Source organism: Haliaeetus albicilla, chromosome 13 (genome assembly GCF_947461875.1).
Source record: "Haliaeetus albicilla chromosome 13, bHalAlb1.1, whole genome shotgun sequence".
Lineage (NCBI taxonomy): Eukaryota > Metazoa > Chordata > Aves > Accipitriformes > Accipitridae > Haliaeetus > Haliaeetus albicilla.
In genome coordinates, this window is record NC_091495.1 from 40,692,139 (window position 1) to 40,719,608 (window position 27,470).

Sequence of the window (27,470 nt, forward strand, 5' to 3'; positions counted from 1 at the left end):
TCAGAACATGCTTTACTTTCTAATTGTGAGTGTGCACTGTAGCAAATACAGATTTCACTTTGCTTCTGCTCGGCAGACACACACATTACAGGAAGGAAATAGAAGAAAAGGCAGAAATTCCCACCAGTGCATAGCAAATGCTTTCCTCTGTATTTGTAGAACAAAAGTCATTGTCTAGAAATTTTCAGCAAAAGATTCTGAGAAAGAAAAATGATGTATTATATATACAAAAGTCTGCCAAAATGACAGGAGCTTTTGCTAAATTTCTTATTTCTAAATTTTGTCAGAAAATAAATCTACATTGCCTCACTATTTTATTATGAAATGAAAAACAAATATCAAAGTCATATTTCTTTTACAGTTGTAAGGTAAGTATAGTTAAATACATTTAAAAGGCAAACATGGTTTTATTGATCTGTATTATATTTCCCTAGTGTCATTCACATTTTATTTTCTTCTGATTTTGACCAGGATTCTTTTCTTAATGCCGAATATTCTTAAAGGGAAAAGATGCTCTACTCCACATCTAGGAAGCTGTTCTCCGCAAATCAAAAAGGAGTTCCCTCCCAATGAACCCTGATGATCACCTCAGACCTACTCATCCGGGCTGTAGTTTTGGCAAATGTTCAGATGTGAAGTAGACTTGAAGTATTTGGAAGTCAAAGTCAAACACAAGTGTAAGTACTTTGCTGGACAGACAGCTTAAGTACATGCAGAAAGCAAAGTTTAACAAAGACTGGGGTGAGTCCATGCTACTGCATTAAAAATAGAAATACTTTTTTTCATTTATTTAGTTTTTCATAGTACAGAATTGGAACAGGAAAAGAACAGTATTACCTATCAGTCATACTCCTCTCAACCTTTTGGAACAGCATGTTGTGCACTATGTATATTTACCCATTAAAAAAGTCCGTAGATTCATTTTTTTCCTCTGACATGAAAAATGTTGATGGAAGCACTAAAGGATTAGAGTGTCTCTGTGATTTGCTTGCTAAAGTAAACATGAGCCAATACTGTAACCAGATCACATACTTGTGGTGGATTAAAGTGACTAATTTAATTTCCAGCCACACTGAGAAGAAGCAGAAAGTGCACCAGGAAATAGACTGAGCTTTCTTTAGTGTGGGAATGAAAACACGTGTGGGACAAATGGGCCTGCTGGGGATGTTTGGCCTCACTTCACCTGTCTTGGCCCTTGGGACACATCAAGTAGAATAGTTCAGAATGAGAGTATAGGGATTCTGCAGACAAGTAATAAAATGGATTCTTGTTTCTTCCTCATAGAGCAGTAGAAGGAAAGCGAGGTCACCAGGTAACTGTAGGGGTGTTACACTGGGAGGTGGTTGGTTGGGTTGGTCTAGTTGGGCTCGGTTCAGTTTCCTCTAGTCACTGTGGTTGGTTGGGTTCTCTGCTGTCAGACATTGATTTCAACAAAGAAAAGGAACGATAACTGTACTGCAGTGCTATTGAGAGCCTGGCTCCTGGCTCCCCACAAGTAATCTAAACAGGGAATCAATTCTTTATCAGCCATGAGTTACCCATCTTCTCTTGTGTTTGCAGCAAAGCATATAGGATTTTCTGGGGTTGCTCTTATCATCAGTTCAGTGTTCGAATCTAGCTTTGACTCAGCTGCCCAGGATGGGAGAAAGGTGATCAGTCAGGAGACTTCCAAGTCATCCCCCAACATATTAGGCCAGAGCTCCAGTAACAGGACAAACTGGTGCCAGAACAGACTGGAGCAGTAGGTCCCACACCCTTTTCACAGAAGATGTGCCGTTTCAGAATACAATCCCATTCCAATAAATGATGCACAGCATTTTAGCAAAATACATAGTACCTTTGATCCTGCTGACTGAGGAAGCGACAGGTAGTCTTGAAAGACGTCACTTGCTTAGCATGATTAGAAGTCAGCAGTAAACACTAATGCTGTGCTTTAAGTCCTATTTTACAATGCAAATTACTTCTTCATGGATCTGTGAGCAGCAAATTGGATTTTGATGGGTGTTTTTTTTGAAAGATTGTGGTCAGCTTTTACAAGCTAATCTCCAATAATTTCCATCTTAAATGACTGTTAGTATCTATTTTTACTATGGTAGCATCTGGGCAACTAAAATAGCCCACCACCCTGCCATTCTGTGAAGTACTGAGCAAAACTCGCTGTGTGTACTATAAAAGCACGACCTCCATTTAGTTTGGGAAAGGATGTTTTGATGCCAAAGCATTGTGCCGTGGTCACACACAAAAATCCTTTCTGTCCTTGGATGCAATTGTGTCATCGTGGATCCATTTGTGGAATGGATAGCGTGTATCTGGGAGGACTCCTCAGTGGATATTGTAAAAGAATGTGAGAGGTTCTTACTGATCTGAAACATTCGTGCTGCTCACAGAGTTTATTGCAGTCTGGGGGTAGGTTTGCGGGGAATGCAACCTGTCTGTTTCCGACTCCTGAAATTTGGTCCATTGCCATCAGGAGGATGCTTCAGACGGAAATTTTTTGGAAAAAAATTTGCAGATACTCAGCATAAAGACATTTGACAAAGACGACCTCAGTTTTCATCTCCCTGCAACAAGCAGGAAAAGAGAAGCTGGTGCCTAAAGATAATAACGTTTTCTGGGTGTGGTTAGATGCAACGCATAAGGGTAAGTTAGAGAAAAAGAGCGGCACACTCCTGCTCAAGCGATCTTTGCAACTCCCCTTCACTAAGAATGGGTATTGTGGCACTTCCAGGCAGGAGTGGGGCCCCACTGCTGTGCAGACACATGGCAAGAGACCCTTCCACTCCAAAAAAACTTCAGTAGTTCAAGTGCAGGAAGGGAGAAGAACAGTTCTGTCAGTCCCATTGCACTGACTGAAGTGTGAAGAGCAGAAATGTCACATATCTTGGCTAAGGTCATCCAGGCAGCTTTCAGCAGGCACGTCCCTTGAGTCCCAGCATTTTTAGTTGGAAGTCACAGGAGGTCAAGTTATAAAACATGCTCTTTTCCTCACCAGTAGTCGATTCCTTCCTTCAAGCATGTTTCTGTGCATACACTAAAGAGGATTTAACTGTAGAAGGCAGAAAAGTTCAATAATCATGAGAAATGTAAGCTCAAAATGGCACTTACCAACTTACTCTGCATAAAGACAAGCATAACCACAAGTAAATGGGCTTAAAAACACAGACTAAGAGCACACAATGGATTTAAGGCAGATGGAAGATAAGGTGTTCTTCTTTTTAAAGTAATAATAACAATCATCATCATCATCATCATCCCTTCCTGCTCCCATAGCCCTCCCACTTGGATGTGCATTGCTGCTGCTTTGCTTTATTCTCCCTGCATCACAGAGACAGCACAGAGAGGTCAGATATCTTCCCTAAACAGAATCAATAAGAGAATCCAAACTCAGTACAGCAACTTTTATTATATGACTCAGACCAGCAAAAAAATAGCTAGGAAGTTATGGAATTTAACAACATACACATAGTTCAAGTCTAATTTGTTGGCTAATAGGTGAGACAGGACCTTCCACACTGGGAAAGTTCTGATTTGATCTTTTCTTTGGAAGGTCTGTGGAAACACTCAAACCATTTCATTGCGACTTCTCTTTTGCACAGGACTGCAATATATTATATTAACTGATGACAAAACCAATCAAAACTTCCAAAATACTTCAGATCTAAAATATAAAAACAGGATGCTACTGCTTCATCAGAACTCTCCCAACTGCCAAGCACGTGCTTAAGAAACTGAAAATTATAATGGCAGTTTGAAGTAAAACCAGACCGTCTGTGATCTGAAACAAACCAGGGCTAAGTTCAGATTTCTGGACAAATCTAAGTTAAGGCTTGTCCACCAAGTCTTTGAGTCTAACATGCCAATGTGTGGGAGGTTTTGTGTTCAACCAGTTGGGTAAAGATGGGTTTGGACTTAAGCTGTATTTAAATGCAGGAGAGACATTCTCTGTAGTTACTTGCTGGCTGTAGTCCCCATCACTTTCAATTAAGCTTTAAGTGACCTTGGCTTTCATTCTTGAAATGCATCTGGGCACCTAATTCCTGTTGATTTTGAGTGTCTGAGCATTAGCCCCTTTGGGAACCATCATAAATTCTGAGTGTATCTTGCATTAATACATAATAAAGCCCTTTATTGTACAACATTTAAATGTCAAGTGTCAAAGTATGAGCCACACAAGAAACTAGACAGTCTGCTCTAAGCACTAGGTGACAAATTCCTTCCAGTAATGGCATACTGGGCTCTGTATACTACATTCCTGGTTTATTTTACAGTGAATAAAACAATCCAGAATCTCTGATGCCTGTTCTCACACAAGGAGACTGCTCTCTGTGCTCCTTTAATGCCTTCCCAAGGGTGGCATCAGCTGTTACATTCTGATCTCCTAAAGCATAGAGGCTTCCCTCTGAAAGAATTATCTAGTTTAATTGGCTTTAAATTAATGGAAGGAAAGCTTGCTTATTGCAGTCATATCAACTTAAGACTTACAAGAAATTAATTATGTAACTGGGAAACAAAACAAAAGAAAAACTAATATTCTTCCTGTGAAAACATCAGTTTGTATTTCCAAATGTAACCTGAATGTCCACATGGAAACATTTCTGTTCCAAGTGAAGCTGGATGCTGTAAAGCAAAACTTTGATCATGAGTGGCAAGCTGATGTACATCAAGGAAGAGCAAGACCTCTAATCTCAGGGATTTTAGACATAGTCAGCATTTTAGGGTGTGAGATTCTGAGTTTTCTCAAAAAAAAAAATGTAAGTGCAGATTTTTTATTCGGGTGTGGTCTGAATTGTCTTTGTTTCATTTCTGCTGGCCTTCAAAATAAAAAGGAGTAAATAGGAGTATATGTTAGCAAAGAAGAATGATGTGTGAAAAAAAAATGAGGTGCAAACTATGGGCCAGATCCCATGCAAACACAGCAACACTAACATGAGCTGTGAATGATTAGCATTTCTATAACTTAAACCACTTTTGTTTAGCTGTCTGACAGTATAAACAAAACACATTCATGGATCTAAGTTGAATCCTGCAAGTCTATCCTCCCATAACCATGGGGGAGCTGTCTGACACTATCCAGGATCCAACAAAATGCCTCAAGCCTCAGACACATGGAGATCTCTTCACAGATTTTATGGAGTCCTCCCTTTGGTAGCTTATAGAGCTCTCTTCACGGATGGATTTTATGGAGTCCTCCCCTGATTACCCACCACAGCAAATTTATCCTCGCTGCGAGGCAGCACAGAATCAATGTGTTCCTTACACAGGCAGGGCGTTGTGCACTGGGAGGTGAAGCAGCACCTGCAAGTTCCGTTCATCACAAAACTAGGCATTTTGGGACGGGTTAGAAAAGGTGAATCAGCTCCCATATTCACTGAGAAGTACCAATTTATAGACCAAGTCATCCAGACTGCATATTCAAGATGCGACAGAAAATTGTTTTAGAGGCACACGGGTGCAAATCACTGTAATAAAAAGGGTTATGTCTTGTTGAACTCCAAAGAGAAGGACAGCTCTTGGCAGGACACACAGATTCAGAAGCGTAATGTCCAAATTCACACGGTGCCTATCTGCTTGGGAGGTGAAACTATTTTTTCACAGCTTGACTTTTAAATGCAGTCTGGACAAGAGTCAGAAACTTCCATGGTACAGTATGTGAATTTTGAAAAACTAGTGCTTGAGTTTTAGGTATCTCCTCTCAGCTCAGTTGTTCTTTAATAAAGGTGGTGAATTACACAGAGGACATTGCTGTCAGCTAGGAGGTTTTGTGACAGTACAGAGAAGTGTCTCACGAGCTTATGAGTCAAAAGGGCAAAAAATACTAGTTCTGTGGCTGCTCACTTCCCCAGCATCTCCAAATTGTTTTCCCAGGTGGCTTGCCTGAGACTTAATTCTGCCTTTCTCCTTCCAGAGCCCTCCTTGCTAAATTATCGTCAGCCTTTCATGATTTATAACAAATGACAGGAATTGCTCTGCCAAGTCACAGTAAAATGACTTGGTGAGTAAGGAGCCTGTTTCTGACATTGCTGATAGCAGATGTTTTAGAAGATGGAACGTGAAATTCGGAGTGTGGGTAATCGAAAAGAGCCTAGGAAGAGGATTTTTTTCCCTTTACCTCCTACACTAACAAGGTGAAAATAACTGGGAGGGTTTAATCACATATGGGGATATGAAATCGCCTGCAGGTCAAAACTTCTGAGCTGCTGAGTGTTCAGCTCATTCTGGGTGCCACCCTGGGCCTGTCTTGGGAAGTCTGTCCCTGACGCTGGAAGGGCCGGGGTTCTGCCTTCTCAGAGAAAAGCGATAGTCCCGTGATAGTGCCAGAAATTTCCCTCGTGGACTGGAATTCCACTGTCGTAGGGCTCTACAAACACTGAACAAAAATGATCACGCCTAAAACATTGAGATGTAAAGGGCACAGGGAATCTTGGGTTTCAGTCAAATGCTTTAAAAAAAATGTACCGTATTTTTATCTGTGGAGCCAGCAAGATATTGCAGGTAGTATTTGACTGAATGTCAATTTGGCTGGTTCTAATGCTGTGTTAATGAATCCATGCAGTTGAGGATGGGAACTCTTTCATGCCTGGCCAGCTCAGAGCTTGGGTTTCTCCTTAGCCATCCACGATGCAAATTCTCTCTCTTTCTCTGTGCGCTTCTGTCTCTCTCATGTCCAGCTCACAAGATAGTAAGGAGGCATTCTAGAGAGATCTAATTGTCAACTTTAGAGATTCTTAGGTTCAAAAATTTGATTTCTCCTGCTAAAGCTGCAAAGATGCTGACTGTGAAGCATTAATGGAGAACAAATTTGCTCAGTCATTAGGCCAGGAGTTTCCGTTTCTACTTTTAACTGCATAAAGTGCTATTTGTTACAAGTTTGAGGTAATGCTGAGCAGCTTCACATCTGATTTGACTTGAAAATGCTATTAGGTATTCTGAAAGCAAAATCCACCGCTCTCCTGAGAGCTGTATGAAGATAAATCAAAGCCTGTGGATGCTGGTGCTGCAACAGTGACAGTAACAAAATAGACATCTGGTGTGTTTCACTATAATAACTTCTAAATTCAGGAGAACTTTGAAATGCTTCAGGAATTCCTACCCATAGTTACCTCACAACACCTAAGAATTAGTTTTTTAGAAATAATGTTTTTCCACCTGGCATAAATTTGAAAAGCACTGCGGAAGTTCTAGAAGGGTTGTATTTTTGTTTTTATTTTTATTTGGCTGTTTCTGCTGTTAAATCCCAACGAGTTGCAGAAAATTAGATTAAATTAAAAGGAAAATGCCATCAACATAATCAGAAAATTAGCATCAATCAGATTCTTATGCACGCAAACGTGTGAGTCAGGAATAACACCACTGAAATTAATGGTATTTTGGAGGTAGTAATTTTTTTTTTCCTATCAAAATCTTAAAAAACCAAACCCAAACCCCAACCCAACCCTAAAAGGAAAACTTAGTGACGAAAACATTCAGATGGTCCTTGGATAACTGATAATTTAGAAAGTGAACAAAGAAAACCTGGTGTCAAACTGACAAATAAAGCACCATCTACCTTTACGCCCCCACATACACGCAAAACCAAGGCCCTGGGAAAAGCGTTGACAAACGAAAACTTTTTTTATTCCTTCACGCGGTGGGCATGACAAAGGGAAGGGCCTGATCGGTTCCGTGAACGATGCCCAGCGCGTTATCGCGCTCGGACCTGGTCTTTCTGGCCGTCGCCTCTCGGGTTTTGGCGGAACGTTAAACACCTGTATGAGCCTAAATACGCCGTAACCTAACCCGACGGCTAGTATTTGGGTTCTGCTCGAAGGCTCGGGGCCTTAATGAAGTATGTGACGAAGGAATGAGCCAGCAGCAGCGAGGGGTCCTTTCCAGCCCCCCCCAGCGCTGCCCCGGCCCCGTCAGTGGGTTCTGGGCTCCCTCTGGTGGCTCTTCCCTCCACCGCCGCTCACCGCTCCTGCTTCGCTCCTTTTTGCAGGTTGTCTTGCTCATCTCCCGGCTCTATGCCCCCATAGTTTAATTCCCCCCCCGTCGCCCCGTGGAGCTAGATTTAACTCTTGCAAACGGGCAGGCTTGTGAGACCGGCCATAGAGCCATAGCTGCGCCCACACGAACCCGTCGAATTTCCCTTCCAGCCATCTATTCTTTGCCTAATAGCTGTTTGTTTGTCTTTAAGCTCTCTCGGCTTTATAAAGAGGCAGCAAACAGCAACCAGAAGCTTTTTTGCTTCTAAAGCACCTCTCAGAACTCTGGATTCTGGCTTGCTCGGTAGCATGGAAGAAATCGTCTAGGAGGAGAAGTTGGCCATCGCAGGCTTCAACCACTGCTGACCCGATGTAACTGCCCTACCCTCTTGCTACTCTATTAGTCTGCACAGCACTTAGTCCCAGAGGTCCATAACTGCGATACTTACTGCCTTCTTCTTAGCTATGTGGAGTACAAACCACTGCCTCCCATGTTGTATGTCATCTTTACAAAGACACCCTGATTGCACAAAAATCCTGGAGCATGAAAAAAAGTCAGGCGTCAAATACTCAGTGTTTTCTACATTTTATTTTAGATGAGAAATCTTACCAAAAAGGTACAAGGCAACCCCTGAAATACTCTGTGGTTTTTCTCTTTGCATTTGAATTAAAAAAGTCGCCATAAACATAATGCATTGTGGTCTAAAAATAAGGAGCACTCCTATTTGCAAGCAGTATGTATTGTTCCCCTCTGCACCCTGAACTAATTGGCGTATGTTTTAATGTCCCGAGGTTTTATTAATGAACAATATTTCATTCAAAGCTAATTAAAATCTCTAGGCAGACCATGCTTAGCAATCGAGATGCCAAATATGAAAGCAGAGAACAGGTGAGCAGACAGCCTAATAACTATAATCATTTTGTTGGGAAGTAGGAAGGAGGGGGAATAAAGCCCACACATTAAAGACTCATAAATACAAAACACTTAAGAAAGTTGTCATGTATCTTGAGCCACCAGAAGTAATTCACTGATGCTGCTTTAAAAAACTTGTTTTAAAGGTATTATTCTGCAAAAGACATTTAGACCCTGTTCTCGGGACATTGCTACTCTGCTGAGGCAGAAGAATCTTACATCAGGAGACTTCTGCTAGGATGAAGGGCCCCTCCCACAGAGTGAACTTGTTGGAGAATGAGGGGCATGACACACTTTTTTTTTAATCTTTCAGAATATGTTGCTGGGGAACAGAAGGCATGGTCCAAAAAACTGCAGTCTAGCCATTCCTGAAAGCTTTTGAAGGCTGTAAGAGCTCGTAGGAATTTACAGCAGCTCTGGAACTTCTTAGACTTTTTCTTAGACTGCATAGGGAAAGGGGAAATATAAAATTCATCCTAACTTCTGGTATGGGTCATCTCACCCAGGAGGAATGCGGCGAGGTGGCTAAGAAGCTGTGACAGCTGGGATGTGAGCACCATCTGTGGTCTATCTTTTACAGAAGACACCAGGCTACTTTGTGGCCTCTGCACTTCCCCAGCCTCATCTTGGAAATCACATTTTGCTTTATTGATTTATTTCTCAGCTTTCTTGTGAGAGGTTCCTCCTCTGTTATTTCCCCTCAGGCTTTTCTATCATGCAGAATTTGATTTCCTCCTAGCTGCTCCTTACCTGCTGTTGAAGTTAACCCCTGCCTTACTGCCTGGAGTTTGTAAACCCATCTCAATCACATCCAGAACAAATCAAATCCCAAATGGTTTCTGTTACTCCAGCTTCCTGCATTTCACATATCTAATTACCTCCCTTGGACAGTTGAGAAATTTTACACCTATAGCAGCTTGTGAGGGAGGGGGGGAAAAATTAGAATCTTTCTTCTTCACTTTCACAACAAGAAGAAAAACTGGAGAAATGTGGATTTTAGAGTCCCACCTGTGAAAAAGTTTCATGTAGCATGAGCTGGGACATCTGAAGCTCCTTATCTGCAGTCTGGCACTCAAAGCATCAGGAAGTCACCTGAATGAGCAATCAGAAGAAAAGAAAACAGTCCGATGCAAAATGTTCAGAGAATATTCTCTGTTGTGGTCCAATACTACCTACTGTTACTGCTTGAAGCCAGAGCCCTGTTATTCCATGAACTAGAGACATTAAGAGTGATGTCTGCTTTCTGAAGAACGTAAATATGAGGCAAAAGGTAAGAAAGGAAACAAACAGACAAAAGCAATGAAATGCAGGTGTCGGAACGCCTTGAAGGATCTGAACCTAACTGTTCCCCAGACAGCCACAAGGGGAATTTCTGTGTTATCTCTCATGCCCCTTCTCTCCAACCCCGCTCCCCAATACCTCTCTTTTTAAAGTCTCCCATGCCAGCCTTGTTATGGACAGCCAGGCTCTGGGCACCAGCCTGAGGAAGCGTGCCGAGCTCAAATATCCACGGTGCCAGCTGAGCAAACGAGAATGTTCATGGTCTGTCACTGCTAGGTCTTCTGGCACATTCTAGTTTGAACTTCAGATAAAAGATGAAAGAAATAGAAAGGGAAATGTACTGAGGCTTGAGCAAAGGTTTCTCCATTTTGCTTTTGCCACTGTATAATCTTGCATTAGCAGCTGTAATTAGTCAGTACCAGACCATCAACTGTTATTGAAGCGTCTGCGACTAATTTGACACAAGATTTTTATGGGAATGAGCCCATTAACCTAAGAATTTACACTGACTATTCTTCTGAAACGATGAGCACAAGGCCCATCACAATGGCATTTCTGCTCTCAGAAATGCTTTTAACATCAGCCGTAGCCATCAGTGTTAGAATAATCTCTCATGCTTTCTTTTGCCAGTGAGAGGCAGGAATCCATGCTAGCCGGTCAGTTTATGAAGATCTCTCTGATGTGATTGCTGGAATTTGGGAAAGGAATCTGAATTTGCCCTTAAATCCTGTCTCCTGTTACGTTTGTCTTTACCCACTGCAAGTAAAGTCAGATACACAGAACATATTGGGCAGAGTATTCTCTATACTCACTGACATTACATACAGGTGATGGAAAGCTAGAGCCCAGATTGCTTTGATAGACACATCTCCCCTTTTTAGGGCTCATTTCCAGAAGCAATATTGCTCTTTCATTGCCAAATGAAACTTCAGGGTCTGCTCTGTCAAGCAGCTGCCAGGAGATATTTAGTATTACACAGGACTGAATTGCACTGTCCATGGGCGAGAATTTCACATGCTCTGTCTGCATATATTTTCATCATTCAACATGTGTAAGGGCTAAACCTCTCAGTATTAGGCAGTAGTTATATTCTTGGACTGGGTGGGAGGGTTATAATAGATAAATCCTTTTAGAAAGAAAATGCCAATCCTGGCCAAAATCTTGGCTGTTTGCAAAATTGATCCTTTCTGGAAAGTGCTTGAATTTTCACTTATGCCATATGTTAGTGTTTGAGTGTCCATCAATTAATGTCAAAACACCACAAAATCTCCAGAAGAGCTCTTGACACCCACTAGAATACAAAATTAATGTCTCAAACATTGTGGTGAGGCAAATTCTGCTGAAAGACAAACCCTGCACAGCAAGGAACCAAGGTGGAAAGCCCATCAGCTCAGACAGCAGCAACAGGAGAGGGCGTGCAGCTCCCTGCTCTGATAAGCGGTTCTGATACAAAGATCAAACCATGGCCACGTCTGCAGGGAAGGAGAAGTTACTCCACAAACGACCCCCAAGCCCAAAGGCTCACAAACTGCTCGTTAACCTAACGAGTTCGGGTGCCCGCCCGAAGGAGGGGCAAGGATGATAAAAGGACACCAACTGAAGCCCCTAGGTGCACAAGCCCACTGGGTCTGGACCCCTCGGCTGACTGGACCAACGCTGGACCCAGGACCGGTGAAATCTTTCTCTCTTCCTTTCTCTCTCTGTCTTCTTCTCTCTTTCCTTTTCCACAATCCCTACACCTCATCTGTTTCAAGATATAAACCGTTGACCAAGTCTGAGACTAAGAGTAGATCCAGCCACCCCCAGGCCCTTCTCTGAGGAGGAGTCTGGAAAGCGAGGGGGTCTGCTGTGGGCCTCGGGACTCAACGGGAGGGATCTCCTTATTCCCTGAATCGATGTATATGGTTACCCTGGGTTACATCGTTTACAGAAGTAGTCTTATGCCAATTCCTGTTGTGAGGAACCCTGTCACCTGCTACCATGCCTCCCCAGTTCCGTTTGCTTCTGTCATGAATAAAATCTTTAACTGATCGTTTGGTGTCGTTTCACCTTAATTTAGCCCAAGGGAATTTCGAATTAAACACGACTCCCTGGTCTGTCCAGTCTGGGTCGTGACACCTCCCGTGGCTGGCGTTGAGGTCCTGAAGAGACAGTGCTGGGCTACAGCCCGGCTGGCCAGTCCCTCTCTGTGGAGGTGGCCAGAGCCCCCCAGTAAAGAGGTGGGAGTCCCCCCCACACCCCTTTCAGCGGTGTGGGGCGAAGCTCGGTGGAGCAGGGGTTGCCCTGACTGGAAATATGAGGGTATGGGCTCCAGTTGGCATGGCTGCTGCCCGGCTGGGGAGTCCTCGCTCTTCTTGGGGGGGCGAAGGCTGAGCTCTGGGACCCCCACCCCACCAGTAAGCAGAGTCTGGGTTTATGCGAATCCGCGACCCCCCTGCCAGCGGGGTGCGGGCCCTGAATCTGAGAGAAAGAGCCTTCTGCCTCCCCCCTGGAGCCGGCCTGTCCCGTACCTGGGGGATTGGCAGGTGCCGTGGCATCCCTAGCCTTAAGCTTTCCCGCCGGTGGTCCGAGCCCCCCGTAAAGCAGGGTGAAGGTTCGCTGGCCACGACCTTTCACAGCCACCAAAACGTGCCCAGAGTGCCCACCGGGGTCGTGCAGCTTCAATCGAGATGCCCACGCGGCTCGTCCCTTGCAGGCAGATGCGGCAGCAGTGCTCGCTGGCGAGTTGAGCAAGGGGCGTTTTATTTTCTTTTAAAGCCAGGGAGGTTTGGGGGACACTTGGGAGGGAATGGCATGTGTATATAAAAGGTAAGAGGTCAGAATGAATTTGATTTGTAGTTTCTGGTCTTCTGTAGTCCAGAATAATCTCCCTTGTCAGAAGGGCTTTTGATATGATTAATTCTATCTTAAATTTGTATGTTTCTCTTCCAGAAATCAAGAGGTCCAGAGTGTTTTACCAGCCATTACAGATACTGCAGCTTAATCTCCTTCTCAGTGTCCTGGATGTCTGTTTCATTCTGTGTCTTTAATGTGGTTCTGTACTGTTCTCCTAATAAGCACAATGATTTCTCAATAAAATGCAATCTCAAACTTCAGGGGTTTTACTTAGCAATTTTCCGGCTTGTACCTGCTTTATTTCATACCAACCGATTGTAGTGTGTGTGCAATTCTACCTGTGAAGTGGTTCCTGTTCTTAATATATGCAGTTAATGTTCATTCTCAGATGGGTTTTTGTCACAGTCTTGTTTTCCGAGATACTGTATGCTCCCAGGTCTTTGGAACAGGAGCACTTGCTACCCCTGAAGAACAAGTCCTTGACTTTTGGTTGTTCCCAGTGTGTTTTCTTTTGTCAATTTTTGTCCAAAGAAGTCAAACAAAATGCAGTATTTCAGAAACACTCGAATGCAACCAATTCCTCTCCAGAACAGGTGCTATTAGTTTTAGTTAGGTCATTGGAAATAATACTACCCTTTCAGGACAGTGCACAATTTCAGCACAATTAGAGACACGGACTCTTGCTGAACGACTGTTACCGGTGTATGCCAGTGAGTGCCCCCTCGCGCTCCCCCGAGGCAGGGCAGAACAGCTTTGTATTATTCATCTTATCATTATTTCTGTGCTGTCTTGCTCCAGCTGTTTGAGCCCCCTGAGAGCAACCTCGAAGGGAGCAACCTAAGACAAATATGACTTGCACAGAGGCCACAGCTAATCAGTTTAGAAGCAGCAATAAAGCAAGCTACTGAGAGCCTATTTGTTCAGGAGAGGGATTGAGGGGAATGCTTTTCCGGGGTCTGTATGACATGACAGTCAAAACATTTTAATTTCCAGTTGAAGACTCCTTTCACTGCTTCCTTTCTCCCCAGCTTCAAGTGGAGGGTTTAAAGGCTAATATTTTAGAGCGCTCCTTCACTTATAGGTCACCTGGTGAATATATTTAAAATCCAACAACGCAATAGATCATTTTTTTCTTCTCCAACCCCTTTTTCATCTTGGATGATGAGTTCTCTGCACTATGGCCTGATTAGCTGTGAAAGCAAGGAGGCATCCTGACTGAGATTAAAAATGATATTTTGGTGCCTGAGCTGTAGGTACACACCTTCTGGTACTTAAAGTCCACGTGTGTAGACACCTGGCTGTTTCTGTGGTTGGTAAATTCCACTCGGTACCAATTGCATTTTAAATACCTATGTAAGTTCAATCAGCAATGTTTTCTGGGCACCTCTGGGATGAATTAATAATGAGTGCTAGTTACCGTGGGGTTTCTTGCAATTCTATTTAAAGAACAAACACTTATTGACATTTGTGCCAATATATTACAAAATGGTTGGTATTTTTTTCTTGAGCAGTTTGTGAGGGTTTGTCCAAATGCAATTGAATTTTACCGAAAGAAAACAAGACAGCGTTAGCAATTAACTTTCTCCGTGTTAATTGACTTCCAATTAACCTGCCGGAAATGTATTTAATGTCAGCGTCATGTTTGAAAATATACCTTGTTGCTTTAATCGATTGTGTAATCACAGTCTTCATGATCTGCTTTAGCTTTGTGCTCATTACACTGAGGCCTGAATTGTCACCCAGAATTATTAAATCTAAAAAGTTCTCCCTTTAATGGTAATTAACATTCAACCAACTTATTTTAAATATGTACGCTGAGATATGATTAAAATGTTATTAACTCTTGATTTTGTAATGCAAAATGTGGTTAATCTAAGGCCTCGTTTTTCAGACGGAAGGCGTTGCCCCAGGAAACGGGTCGCCTTACAGCGATGCGCTTGGTTTGTTCGCAGCACGTGGGGACATTTCACAGCTCTTGAGGATGCCGCTGCCTCACAGATCGGTTCTGTTGGCGGGAGACGACATACACATGCATGGGACCCCAAGGCTTATAGCTGTCAAAATGTGCGTGGCCACGGATCTCCTCCCCACTGAGAAATGGTGGTGGTCTCTGCTAGTGTCCTTCAGGAAAGCAGCTTATTCAAGCAACAGAAAAGCCAAGATTTGCTGATTTGCCTCCACAGTTTATGGAAGCATCTTAATCCTTGGGGGCAAAAGTAATTTTTGTTGACAGATTTTTGAAATGTATCTCGGGGTGAAGACTTTTGGGGTGTGAGTTGGATTGGCTTGGTTGTACTAGGTAGCATACAGTCAGCGTAGGATTAAATACCATTGTAGCTGAATCTCTATATGCAGATTTCTCTTTATAAGATGTTAGTGGCAGAAGTATTATAATTACCCAGGCGACCATATTTAAAATTAGGTAGATGCCTAACTGTGGTGGTCTAGTGTGCTAAATTGTAGTGTGTATAGATCTTAGATGCCTAAGCACACAGCCTTCCGTGACCTGCGGCTAATGGCTTCATCCCTGACTTAAGTCTTATGTCAGAGATAAGGTTAAGTCTGCCTCCTGTAAAGGGCGTATCATCCTTTCATAAGCAGGTATAAAGAATACATATATGAGCGGCTGTAGGTATGTGAGACCTGGCGGATGACATTGTGAGGAGATGTAGAAGTCAAACTTCTAATGGCAGTTTCAGTCTGCGAATCTCTGGAGGAGGCCTTCATCCTGCAGCTTACAGATAACTGTTTGTTTGCATGGTTTAGTGATTTTTTTTTTTTTATTGTGGTAAATATTTGCATAGCTTATAGTGTGGTATTCAAGTTTATCACCTTGGCTTTTTACCTTCAGATTTTGGAAAGGAGTCTTGGAATTACCCTCGCTATGTTATCTGACCCTCAGATGACAACAAATTTGCAAAAAAATCTGTTTGCCTTTTTAAACTGAGGTTTATAGCCAGATTTACCTACTTGTGTCTATATATCTCTACATGTATGTGTGTGTATGTGTGTGTACATGTATATATATATATATATATACATAAAGTCCAGCTGCAAGCAAGGCAGGTTTCATTACCAGGTCCCTACACGCCAAGCAAAGAGCTACCTGCTGCGCCTTGCGTGGAGGTCACACCATCCCTGCCTCCCGCGTCCGTTCCCACCAGTTCACTCCACTCTTCTAAGAGTGAAGCAATGTTTTCTTTCCAAAGGTGACCTTGGAAATGCACCTTCTGGAATGTGTTCCTGAAATTTCCATCATTCTTCAAGGAAGTAGTAAAACAAAGTAGCATTCCAGCTGTTCCTCTATTTCTGCAGATTACAGATATTATTCTATTGTGCTTATTTGAACATTGACTTAATTTTTAATTAGGCTCCTGTGCCTAATTGCTCGGGAAATACACCTCCTAGTAAAAAATGTTTCTCTTTGCTACTTATAAGAAGCTTAATACCTCATCACAAAAACACGTTGCATTCTATAAATGTCTGTGTTATAGCTCATTAGGCTGATATTTTTAAGTCATTTTAAATAATGTGGTTTTCTCTTTAAAGCTGAACAGAATAAAGTATTTGCTTGAAAAGGGAAAATTAAATCATGGAAAATATTAATTTATTACTCTTGCTCTGACAGGCTAGACGTCAATTTGATGTTGTTCAGCTAGTACTGCGATGGCGTTAAAAGTTGCCTTCCCCTCCCAAAACAACAAATGAGTTTTGATTTCTCTTCATTAAATGCATCATTAATTCCTCCTCCTAGTTTCTGTTTGTTTTCCCTTCCATACTTTCTTGTTCCTGTAAATTTAATTCAGGCAGTGCATCCATCACATTCTTGTAATTAGCACTTGGAAATATGAAGTCTTCCAGGCATTATCACTCCTGCACGAGTGCTGAGAGATGGACAGGTCTATTTGCCTCAGAACTTTGCACTGATTCGCAAAGAGCCGTAATAATTTGGAGCTTGAATTCAGACTGAGCAGGAAGGCTATGGGTGTTTTTTCAAGTTCTAGCCACTAACCAGGTATTTCCCACTTTTATCTGGTCTTTGCAATTTCCATTTTGATTCTTTTTTCAGCAATGGAAATAAATGAAGCATTGCAAGGACTTGTTTTAGAAGAGCTATTGCTTTTTTGTGATTGTTTGGATTAAGCGGGGTTCAGGACAGAAAGGTGTTTAGCTCTTTGGCATTTTGTCTTTTAAAGAAATTATGTGCCTGTCAGTCTGCTGTTCACTGAACAGCCAACTGGTGCCTGAGTTGCGGAGGATTCGAGGATTTCCCCCTACGGCTTTGCAACTTCAGAGAATTTCTATTCAAAGTATAATATTGTACCTCAATTCGTGTTGACAAGGGCATGCTTAGCCGTAAATATGTGGCTGTGGAAATAACCACATGTTGAGTGCCAGCTGAATTGTGTTCCTTATCTGTAAGGACGTTACTGCTGAAGACCTTTGACGAATTTTTTTATTGTAAAAAAACCCAAAACTAAAGAGCATACTTGGCTTTCTCTAGCCTTTTTTTTGAATCCCCTTGGCCTGTCAGGTAGTTGGAAGGAGTCACAGTTTCTTTTGGCCTAAAAGTACATTGTGATTGAACTGGACATTATGATAAGGCATGGTATTTGTACATCATGTTTGGGAAATCGAAGGTGCTACTTTACTGAGGAGGAGATGAAAAGGCTAATGAGGGCCAAATGGGGCAGACCCTGCACAGGCAAACCCCTTATTGCTTTAAATGATGCAAGACTGTTTAAGCTTGCGTAGGCTTTCATTACTCTTTCATCTATTTTGCTTTTCCTCCCAGCTCTGAAGATGGCTTTCTGTCTGACGGCATGAGCGCTAAATACCCTCCCAGATGTAATTGTTTCTAAGGGTGAATAAATAAATGGCAGCGTATTGAGGGCTACAGCACAGAGCAATGAGGCCGTTGCGCTGCCTCCATTCATTCCTAGGAGCTCAGGTGAATTTAGGTTCCTTATTTAAGAAGCTGCATCCTGTGACTACGCCTGGGTATTGCTGGACAAATAACAAATAACTGCTCTTCACCAAGCCACAGTTTATCTGTCCAGCTGGGGTAATGATGCTTATCTCCTTTATAAAATCCTTTGAGATGTACATTTGTGAAGTTTATGTAGTAAGTAGGTTTGATAAATTCTATCGCTTTTATACATGGGACTAAGATTCCATCCAACTACATCATGCAAGGTCAAACAGCGTGTTTGGTAGTTGCAGTAGAGTCCTTAGCTGCCACCTTAGCCATGGGGATTTTTCTTTATGTACTCTATACTTCACTGTCTGTTCTGACCGTGGAACAAGCCTTTTCTTTTGCTTCCCTCTCAGATTGCTTTAATGGTTGCCTTCATTCTCTTTAATGATTTTAAATCACTGCTTTTGATGTCCAGTTTATCTTCCCAAAATGTAGCACCCCTGACTGCATCAGATTCACTCCTTAATCCCCTTAGCCTCCCTGATCACTCAAGACTAGAGTTAGATAAACTATCTCAGGTAGCATTTGACGTCTTTCAAGAAGCAGCTGAATGCCATAAAAGATCCATCATGCTTTCCTTGGTGTCAAAAAGGTTTTGCTATTAAAGATTAGGAGGCTGGAGGTCACTCCAAATCACAATATTGTTCACTTTATAAGCCCATTTTATCCTGTCATCTGGTATTACGCTTTCAAGTTGTTTCTGAGGAGTCCGTGGCATATATCAATTCCTTGCCCTTCAGTCCTTTTAAAGACTAGGGTTTAAGCACTGATTGATTCATTAAGTGTCTCCAAAGTCAAACGATTTATCTTTTTCACTGTATTTTATTGTCTCTATTTTCCTGTGCTTGACTTAGAAACCTCCAGCACAACGCTGAGTTCTTCTGTTCACTTCAAGAATCTGTGTAAATACAGGATATTTTTACATACAGGAAAAGAGGCACCTGCACATGCTTTTATCCCGTATTCAAAACTGCAGTAAGCCTTATGGGAATTCTAGTGGGTTTTTGCTTTGCTTTTATAGTATAACTGATTTCCAGTTCAGATTTTCACCCCTGTTCTTTTATTCAGCCCTAGGTTCATTGTTTCGCTTCACATTTTTAACCCAGTTAAGATATGGGCTATGCCTGTATATATTTAGGTAGTTAATGTGCCAGAAATAAGAATTTGAGAATACACAGTTCTGTCCATATGCTAGGAAGAATCAACAATGTTGCTCAATGCTTTGAAAGTTGGCTTTAGTGCGTAGCTCCTGCCGCTGCCTACCCACCATCTGACCCTTTCTATATCGACTCGGAGAGACCACACCAGGCTTGTGAACGGCATAAATACCAATATACAGACTAGGTTGAATTTACATGGGGTATGAGCTTCACGTGGGTTTGAATTCAGTCTTTGAGATTGCTTCTTCCAGGTTGTCGATGTCCTTTGAGCAGGCCTTAAGATATTATGAGACATGAAAGTGCTACTGCAGCCTGCAACAGGCAAGCAGGTCGTCTGACGTCCCGTAAAACAAAAAGCCTCACTTGAAGGTTTTTTCTGCTGTTCTTGACACTGGCTTCAACAACTGCTTAAAATAGCATTTTTATTACCCTTAGGAAGCTTGCTTACCTTGATGTCCTTTTCCTTGACATACTCTGGCACTTACTCACACATATACTTGTCTCCTTTCCTGCTAACAGCTATTACGATCCTTACGCTTTGCCGTGGAAAGGCTGGTTCTCTTTGTTGAAAAGGGTCTCGGAACTTCACTGTCAGATTTAACATATTAGCTCGCTATAACAGAGACCATAGAAGTTGATTTTGCATTAAATGTTATTAATTATTAACATGTTTACACTACAGCATTAGCCTGCAGTTATACACAACCCTGGAGTATTCCCTAACTGTCATCTGTTTTTTCTAAGCAGGCTTCCATCCTGGGCTAATCGGCTTTCTTATGGCTTCTCCCAGCACAGATGCAGTTTCTGACTGCGAATGCTCCTAGTCCGTCTCAGTGCTCTGTCAAACAAGTTCCTCCAAGCAACACTGCAGATGCTTTGAGCAATTTGGTGCTGAAACAGAGCCGCAGCCCTCCTACGGGCAGTAGCCCTGTCCCAGCTGAGCAGTGAAGATACGGTACAGATGCTGCCAGCCCTTGCACAGCTCCGCTGCCAAGATGTGCCTGGCTTTTAGAAAAAAAATCTGTGAGTAGGTATCTAATCCTCTCTGGGGTCTACTGTGGCGAAAGTTTTGGCAAACAAAGCTCCACAGGAATCGGCTGGTTTCATATGAATCCTTAAATCTGTACGTGTTCACATGGCGAACCTCAAGTCCTGTTTTGGAGTGAACGGTGTGGCAGTGCTGGCTTTTGTCGGCCACGGATCTGGGCATAAGGCTTGATCAAACATGTTGTGACGACACCCCTAAACATGTGGCAATTAGAAGCTGGAAAGGACTGAAAAATGAAGCTTCGGCTTGCACAGTAGCCATGGTTTTTCTACAGGTGCAGTTCTCAAAGTGAATCTCACATCTTATTTTCTGGAAACAGAGTTGTAAATGCCAACTGATCATCTAAACTACTGGCAAATGTTTTCCGTGGTGCTCTGCACGAAGAACCTTGTCATCCCCAAACCCATTTGGGGCAGAATCACCCAAATTAGCAGAAAGAGCTAATAAATTAATCTGACTCTGCCTGGAGAAGATTAGGAGCAATCACGTCAATGTGTCTCCTGGTGGAAGGGTGGTGGTGATAGCTTTTAAATAGAGGGTGTGGAGAGGAAGCTTCGCCTATTAGCAGCTTGGCCTGGTGAGATCTGAAGATTATACTGTGACTGCAGTAGAAAGGTAGGGGTTTAATAATGAGAAAATGCTCTTTATGCGATTTATGTTTGGTCTAATCTAACTTTACAGTAATGTTGCCCTTGATCATCCTCTCTGAACCTTTCTTTCTGAGTTCAGGATTATATTAATGATAGCTGTGGGCAGCACGCTACCAAATATCTGTCCTTCCTTCTCACATTTATCTGCCTTTGGTCAATTTGAAAGGATTCATTTGTTCAGTTAGAAAAAGAACTAATTCATTTGATAAAATTTGAGTTGTTTTGCATGTACTTATTCCCTGGGCAGCATGGTCCTTTCTCTGGAATTAAATAAGGTAACACACAGTATTGTATCACTATCAAGTTCCTAAATGAGCGTGTGGTAAAGTGTCTGTTCTTAGGGGATGCTTCTTGCACTGGGCAAATATTTGAGAATCATGATAAAAATCCATTTTGTTTAATTAGTGCTTAAATTATGCTGGGAATTATCCAAAGCACAGTACATTTTTTTCCACAGTGAGTAATTGCAAGTCAGTGTGGATATGGAAAGCCTGATCTGATAACAGAGTAACACATAGCCCAAAGGCCTGCAAGACTCAAAGTACAGTTTATTTAGACTGCAAATGCCAGGAAAGGACCCCCCGACTCTCCCAAATGAAAAGCCCAAATTCATGTGTTGGGAATGTAAATCACAGAAGACTTTTTCCTGAGTTCCCTTGCCTGCTTTGCTGCAGTGGATATTTGCTGTGGAAGACTTGACAAATCTGTGTAGCCACAGAGGTTGATAATAGATGATCTAATCTTGTGTTCATGGCAGGAAAATAAAAATCAGGGCTGCTGTAAGGTCAAAAGCAAACCTTTCTGCTCTTGCGCTAGTCATTGCTCAGTAACATTTTAGCAGATGTTAGAAAATAAATTTAGATTTTGATCCCAGTCTAACACAATTTAAATGCAATGTATCCATCCTCTTGATCTTTCTTTAGTTGCATTTAAGGAAAAGTGATGGGAAAGAGAACAGAAGCTCTAACTTCTAAAAAGCATTGTTTTTCAAATTTTCCATTGAGAAAATAACATTTCTACCACAAGACACTTTTAATGGGGGGGGGGAGGCAGAGCACAGGTTTTCCTCCGCCATCATTAGCACCGTGGAACTGAAAAACACAATACTTCCAAGTACTTTGTGTTTAAGGAGGGTTCAAGAACATTTTATGTGTCTAAGTTTTGGAGAAGGCAGAATTAAGAACATGTTTATGTAGGATTGCTAGATAGTGTTTACTAAACTAGTTTGCCACTAGAAAATACCTCAGGAAACTCTAAGAAAAGCTCTTCATTGTTTGTGAAGTATGGTTTCAAATACTTCTTTAAAAATCATTTGTTTCAGGGAGGATCTCCAGGGAAGTTTTGAAACAAAAATGTTTTGAAATGTTGAAATTGCTGTCAAAAAGGAATCATGAATTTTGAACTTATCTTAGTATAATAGCTTTAAAAGCACAAGCTAGTACTCTCTTTTTATCCCACTGAAAACTGAGCAAGGCAAGCCACAAGAATCAGGCTTTTGTTATGGGAAATATATTCACCGTGTAACAGTTTATCCTTCCACAATGTGGGTATTATTCAAAGACTGGCTTTCTAAATCTTCCTGCTTGCACACTGCCTTGAGAACACCTGATAATCGTGGTTTGCCTAATGCATTTTTCTAAGTACAGGCTGCAAACCCTTTTTGTCTGGGGCATCGGTTTAACAGAAATCCCAATGCAGAGACAACACGAGTTGCAGAATTCACTACGAAGCAGAGGAGTCGTGCTCCGGTTTGGACTTTGAAGACTAGTTTTAGACTGTTGAAAGAGCAAGGCTTTTTATTTTACTTTGGCACTAGATGGGGCTAAGGGACTAAACAAGAAGTGAAAAAGCAATGGCCGAGCCCCGGAATGTGGAAACCCCCGGCAAAACCCCAGGAAAACAAGAGGGAAAGGCCTGCAGAGGCAATCGATGCTGTTGAAGTCCCTTCACTCACTCGGCTTTGTGATGGAAAAGAAGAGAAAACAGGATGTGACTCTGAAGATAATGGTTTGTCAGCACTTCGGAAAGGCCAGTGACACGTTTTAAGACGGGGCGAGGTGTGAACCGCGAACGACGCGTTGGGCAGTAGTGCTCGGCAAGCATAACGCGTTTTTAAACTACTCTTCTAACCCAGCCTTTCCCTGTGCGCTACAAAGGAGCCTTTCAAGGAGCAACATCCAACGCTCCTCAGCCTCCAAACCTGCCGCGTACAGAAACGGCACCAAGGGACGGAGGTGCTGGGTGGAGAGAGTGGATTTTTATGGAAGGGGAGACAGGTTGCTGGGCCCTGTGATTTCAGTGTTTTACTAGGTGACTTTTTTTTTTACTGTTGCTGCTTATAGACGTAAGAGAAAATTGGCTTTTAAAATACACAAGGAACCTTGTCCTATTTAGATGGTTATTCAGTGGACTTTCACCTAATGTCCTATCCAGGCAAAAGACCTGTTGGTTATCAGATAAAATGGGGAAATAGCATACTTTATTCTGAAACACAGTATCGCTTGGCTGTTGCAGTTAAGGATCTTAACTACCTTATCAATCCTGTTGTAAAGATCTGCTGTCGTACCAGCTTTTGCCCATATTAAAGTGAGTGTGAGGATCTGTTTGTCTGTGTAAGCAGAGATTTCAGTAAAACTGAGCAACCAGCTGTTTTCTCATTTGCTCTATGAGTGTGGAAACACTTAATGAAATTGCTTAAGGTTTAATGATTTGTATGACACAAAGGATGTTTTCCTGCTGTCAGTCCTGGGACAATTTCAAATTGCTCGAGGATGTAAACATGAGAAAACACACCCAAACAATTTAATTTGAAATGCCTAATGTACCTGGTGAGAGATAATCTGCTCTGGTTGTATCATTTCTTGTATTTTAAATCTTCTAGCAGTAGGAGATCCTGTTTGTTGCTCACTTATTTATTGCACAAATGCTTAAGTGTCAAATAATAGCACAGGGTGAGGGAATGGGTTTTTTGGAGGGAAGCACCAAAGAAATCCAGAAACCCCTTTAAGCCTGCAACTTCATCTCTTGGAAGCAGGTTGGAACAAGCTCCGAGAGAAAAGATAGTACTCCAGGACATGGGCAACAACCAGAGCTGTAGACAGCAAGGAAAGACTCCCTCTACCAAGGCAGCTTTGGGGCAAGAAAGACTTTTTAGCACACAATTACCATTTCATTCGGGATGGTGCTGAGCCAGCTTCAGCTTGTATGTTCTTGATTTTCCAATTGATCTAGGGGTCGTTTTTGACATGTGATTTTTTTTTAAAATTTTTTTTTAACCTTCCTTCTTTTGTCCATCTTGAGAGTAAGTGGAATCGAGAGGTTTGTGTGGATCAGGAACTGCCTTTCTCTTGTGTTTGTGCAAAAGCTCCGGTCTTTACCTCTCTTCATACTTTTATTTGCAAACATTAAGGGCTTGAAACATTTATAAATGGGTAGCAAGCATCATTCTTTGCATCCAGGAAAAAAAAAAGGAAACTCGGGATGTAGTTGCAAAAGCTGGCAACCTTACCGAATCCTGAAACTCCCTGCTTCGTTGCAAATGAAGCACATGGTACTAAGGCCTCAAACTGTTCCCTCTGGCTGTGCAAAATAGACCTGTCAGGTTTATAGCATAAGTAACATTTTTGTGGTCATTAGGGTAGCAATCAAATTTCCGCTTGGTATATGCAACTTTGGGGAAGGTGGTTAATCACCAATTAGCGGGCATTCACTTTTAAAAGGTGAGGGGTGGGAAGGCGAAGGAGCATGCTGTTTGAATTGCACACTGGCTTTGGCATTAGACAGGCAGGAACAATATATTAAAGAGAGCGTCAGGAAGTCTGATGCCACCTACCTTCCTCCCATGCAAGTTTTAATTATAGCTCCGGACTTGGCTGCGACGTGTCATTGGGCCTTGCGTTCTTTATAACTAAAATCGGCTTCCAAGGAGGAAGCATGTGTAGCAAGATGTTGAAACTCATTTTGTAGAAACAGTTCCAGGTAGAGTTTCAGAATTAAGCTAGACCTCATCGCAGGGCAGAGAAATTAAGCCAACTAGCAATCTCAGTTTATGTATTTCTCTAGTTTTTCCTGGCTTCTGAGGAAAGCTGAGAGGCAGCTTAATTCATGCAATGAACTTGTGACTGCGAGGGCTTTATGGTTTTTGCCAAGAGACAGTTTGTAGTCAATTCTCTTCCACTGGGAGAAGTTATGTTTTGGAGACAGTATATTACTTGCTATTGATCTAAAGGAAATTTTCAACTGGCGGCCTTTGGCATAGGTGGAAAGATGTAATTTGATCGAGCGAGGTGTGAGACTTTGCAATGCTCCACCTGGATATTGCTGTACAAAGGCTTTCTTGGTCTTAAGGCATTCACATTGAAGAAACATGTAAGAATAACTTTTCTGTCTTTTTTTAGATGTGAAACTCACCTTAGCCCTTTGGTTCACTCATGACAAGTCACTCCTTGAGCCCACTGGGTGACAAGAGACAATGTGGCTAGTGAGAGTTGGAAATAGAGTCTGGGAGTCCCAATTATCTTATTGCCCATCTTATTATAATAAAGCATAGACTCACAGCTGGAATGGAAATGGAAAACTGCAGCTGCAATGAAACCTCCCTTCCTTCCCAAAGCCTTTGCAGGTTGTGTTTTTACTGTCCCAGGAGGATGTCTGGTGAGGCCAAAAGAGTGGGGAGGTTCATTTTTTTAGCCTTTAGAATATATGTGCAAGTGCCTTTAATACTTGCTTCATGAAACAGGTTCTGCAACAGCAGCAGGAATGCTGTCAAAATAACAGGCAAGCTTTATTTTGAAGACATTGGGGTTTTGCTTGAAACATCAGCTTGGGGCATTTAAAATCATCTGTTTTCTAACTTCTGAAACTTTGTCTCTATTGGGGCTAAATTCTCTGTCATCCTAAATCCTTTTTCATGTGCTCTTGTAAAATAAAGCAGCTTCAATATGGGCAGAAATGGCCATATTGAAAGCTGTACACTGGCACAGCTCCCAGCATACGATGTTTTAGAGGCAATGTCAGAGTATGCTTTGCAGTACTTATTTCTGGGGATCATGTAAGGAAATGGGAAGCAGAGTGTAAAACAGAGCAGCCTAGAGGGTTAGGTCGTAGCCTGGATCAGTTCTTGGAATGGGATGTGAGGAGACCAGAAATTATTATAAAGCCTGCAGAGAAGTCTTGTCTCTTTTTCAACCTTCTTTTCCACACTGGATGGTTTTAGCTCTCTGCCCTTCTCTTACTTTCCTGTGCTACATCAGAAATAAACATTTTCTGTTAACTTTTGATGGAAAAAATAGAGCTTGAAGAGCTCCTGAAAGGTTGTTTTGAGGATGTAGGTCTAATCTGTCCTTTGAAACTTCTGAGCATCCCCAGGTCTCAAAGGCAGACCTTTAATGTTGCTTTACATCTACTGAATTCTTTCTGTCTGTGTCGTACTGAAGGGCTGAAGTCTGTCTTGGTTTGGTTTTACTCAGGGTGCTTGAATTGGTGTTAAAGCACAGAGGGCTTTGCCTCTGCCTTGGGTCTGAGAGATCCTATATAGGGATGTATGAAAAAACTACTTACCTGAAATCTAAATCTGTGGTAGGATGGAAATACCGTCAGTTGATTGGCTCTGCCAACATCACCCTCAATCCAACAGTAGTTGAATGTGGTGGTTTGAGTGTTTGTTTGATAATCCCCCATTAAGGAAGTCTTATTTTATAATTTTGGGGTTACAAGTGAACTCTGTGCTTAGAGACAAAGTGGCTTGCTCAAGGTGACGCAAATGCTATGGCAAAGAGGGGAACTAAATACTGCCAGTGAAGGACTTCCATTAATGGAGCATCTTTTTCTCTGAAAAAAACCCACCATTCCGAGATGATTTACTGATAGCCACCTGGATGCTATTAAGGTCGCTGGATACAAGTGTCAGTTCATATTGTGGGTATGGGAGTAGATGTAAATGTGGCTGTCAAAGCAGAGTATATATTTGTGTATCTTTAATGCAAGACCAGTTTTAAAAGACAGAGCCTTTTTAAAAGAAATGAGTCTTGAAATCTAAGTCTTGCTGGGTAACTAACCCAAAAAACAAGTTACATTATTTAGGTTGTATGCAATAAAAAAATATTCTTGCTCACAATGGAAAGATTTCTTCATATATACTTGTTTCTGCTGTAAAGTTGATGGATCTGTAATGTACTGCATAATTAAACATTGCAGAGGTATTACTTTGGAGGGAAAGCAAGTAATGAAGGGGATATAGTAAATTTTGCTGATTACAGATACTACTGTTTAGCCGAAGTATAGGATGGTCTGCTTTGCTGATTAAAAAAAAATCGGAAAGAACACAATTTTGATTAAGCTCTGCATTGCTCTGCTAGCAGTGGATTAGGTTATTAAGCTATATTTTTCCATTAATAAAACAAATGTTAATGCATTGTTTGATGCTAATAATGAAACCATTGTAAGAAGCACAGCTACTTCCATTAACATTTATCACCTCGTTCACTACATCTTGTCAAGGCTGTGGATGCATTCAACACTTTCTGGTTTTTTATAAAGGTGAATTGGGAAGGCACAGCGCTGCAGGAACTGTGCTGCCTGCTTAGTCTGCTTCATGTTTGCTGTGTTCTCATGGACAAAGCTGAACCGAGGGCTATAGAGAGCTG